The sequence below is a fragment of the Colobus angolensis genome, unplaced genomic scaffold (genome assembly GCF_000951035.1).
Source record: "Colobus angolensis palliatus isolate OR3802 unplaced genomic scaffold, Cang.pa_1.0 Scaffold206, whole genome shotgun sequence".
NCBI lineage: Eukaryota > Metazoa > Chordata > Mammalia > Primates > Cercopithecidae > Colobus > Colobus angolensis.
In genome coordinates, this window is record NW_012115222.1 from 5148140 (window position 1) to 5150652 (window position 2513).

Consider the following 2513-nt stretch of genomic DNA (forward strand, 5'->3'; position numbering starts at 1 on the left):
GGGAGGGGAGGGGAGGGAGGGGATTATCTGAAAGAGAGAGGAAGAAAGAAAAAAGGAAGAAAGGGAGGAGAGAAAGAAAAAAGAGAGAAAGGAAAGAAGAAAGAAAGAAAAAAAAGAAAAGAAAAGAGAGAATGGAGGGAGGGAGGGTGGAGAGGGAGGGGGTGGGGAGTTTCATTATCTACCAGACATGGTACTTAGACGCAAAATGTTTTATTCAGGTCCCTCAAAAGATGATCTTAGTGCCCAATTATCAGTGTCTCTATGCAGCAACAAAGGCAGGATGAGGAAATGAAATTGTTTATTGTTTATTGTATGGGCAAGAGAGCTCCAATTAAAGAAAAAAAATGTGAAACTCCAGAGAAAAGAGATTTCTCCCTTCATAATCTATAAATTCAAGGAAGGATGCTGATTGGCTTGACTTTGGTCACCTGGCATACCCCCAAAGCTAGGTAAATAGAATACCATGTGTGTGGTGTTTGGCAGCCCACCAGAAAACCATGGAATGTGGGAAAAGCAATTGAAAGGAAAGCTTGCTGTTGCCAGAAGAGGGCAGGTTACAAGGCAGAAAAAAACAACGGATGTCTACTACAGCAGGATTTAGAATGTGTGATATAATTAGAAAAATAATTTAAAAGTTTGCACTGACCTTTCCATTGCAACTTTGTCATTTTTTATCTTTTTATAATTACCAATACGTTTATTTTCTCAGTCCTTATTCTTTCTGACCTCGTTTCCTTGTATTCTTCCCAAGCCTAAGCCTCACTATACTATATGCTTTATCTTTTTATATTTAGAAATGCAATCTAAACATAATAATTATTAGTAACGATTGACAATGTTAGCCTATATTTACATTCTATGTTACACTTTTCAAAATTACAAGGAAGCAAAGAATGTTATCACCTATGCAGAGCTGAAGAAATTAAGGCTCAAAGAGATTAAGTAACCTCTGTAGACAAGTAGGAGGAAAGTCAGGCCAGGAACCTGCTCTTTCTGGCTCCCTGACCAACGCTGTTTCCTTTTCGGTTATGTAAAGGTCATGATAGGAAAGAGGATAAGGGAAGAGGGTTCTCACATTCCCAAAGTTTTTAGGTTATCAAATAAGAATTTAAAATTAGGTAAAAATTAATGTGATACTGGAAGAGAATGACAATATCCCTCTTCAAAGTTACAATGACTACACATGATGCTTTGTGTTAGGTTTATAGATCCTGCCTAGGTCCTTGGTACAAATCCAAGCAAAACAAGATAAGGTATCTTTTGTGGCGAGCTCAGGTAAAGACAGGATTCCTCTTGTGTGAGGTAAAACCCTTCCTTCCCACTCAGCCCCATGCACCCAATTCTTCTTCTTTTTTTTTTTTTTTTACAGAATTACCCAAACTCCTTTGTTTTGAAAAAAAAAAGTTACTTTTCTAATAATAATCATACATATTTATGGGAGTACATAATAATGTTCTGATACATACAGTGTATATTCATCAAATGAGGGTGACTTGCATATATGTCACCTCAAACATTTATCTTTTTTTTTTTAAGTCACCCACCCTGGAGTGCAGTGGTGCAAACACAGCTCACTGCAGCCTCCAACTCCAGGGCTCAAATGGTCATCCCACCTCAGCCTCCCGAGTAGCTGGTACCACAGGGATGGGCCACCATGCCCGACTAATTTTTTTTTAATTTTAGTGAAGATGTGGTCTCACCTTGTTGCCCAGGCTGGTCTTGAACTTCTGGGTTCAAGCGATCCTCCTGCCTTGGCCTCCCGAAGGGCTGGAATTACAGGTGTGAGCCATCGTGCCCAGTCATCATTTCTTTGTGTTAAGAACATTCAATATCCTCTCCTCTAGCTATTTAAAAATATATAATAAATTATTTTTAACTGTAGTCAGCCTATAGTGCTATATGGAAAACTGGAATTTATTTCTCCTAACTAGCTGTAATTTTATATAATTTAACCAATCTGCATCTATCCCCATCCCAACTACTTTTCCCAGTCTCTACTAACCACTATTCTGCTCTCTACTTCTACAAGATTAACTTTTTTAGCTTCAACATATGAGTGAGAACATGTGGCATTTGTCTTTCTATTCCTGGCTTATTTCACTTAACATAATGTCCTCCAGGCTCATCCATGTTGCTATGAATGACAGAATTTCATTCTTTTTAATGGTTGAATAGCATGCCATTGTGTGTGACTATGTGTGTATACCACATTTTCTTTATTCAGTCATCTGTTGATGGACAGGTGGGTAGATTCCATATCTTAGCTGTTGTGAGTAATGTTGCAGTAAACTTAGGGAACAGATATATCTTCGGAGTACTGATTTCCTTTCTTTGAATATATATCCAGTAGTGGGTTTGCCGGATCGTACAACAGTTCTATTTGTAGTTCTTTGAAGAACCTCAATACTGTTCTTCATAGTGACTGTACTTGTTTACACTCTCACCAGTAGTGTATAAGGGTTCCCCTGTTTTTACCCATGCATCCAATGCAAACTGTCTTTTTTTTTTTTTTT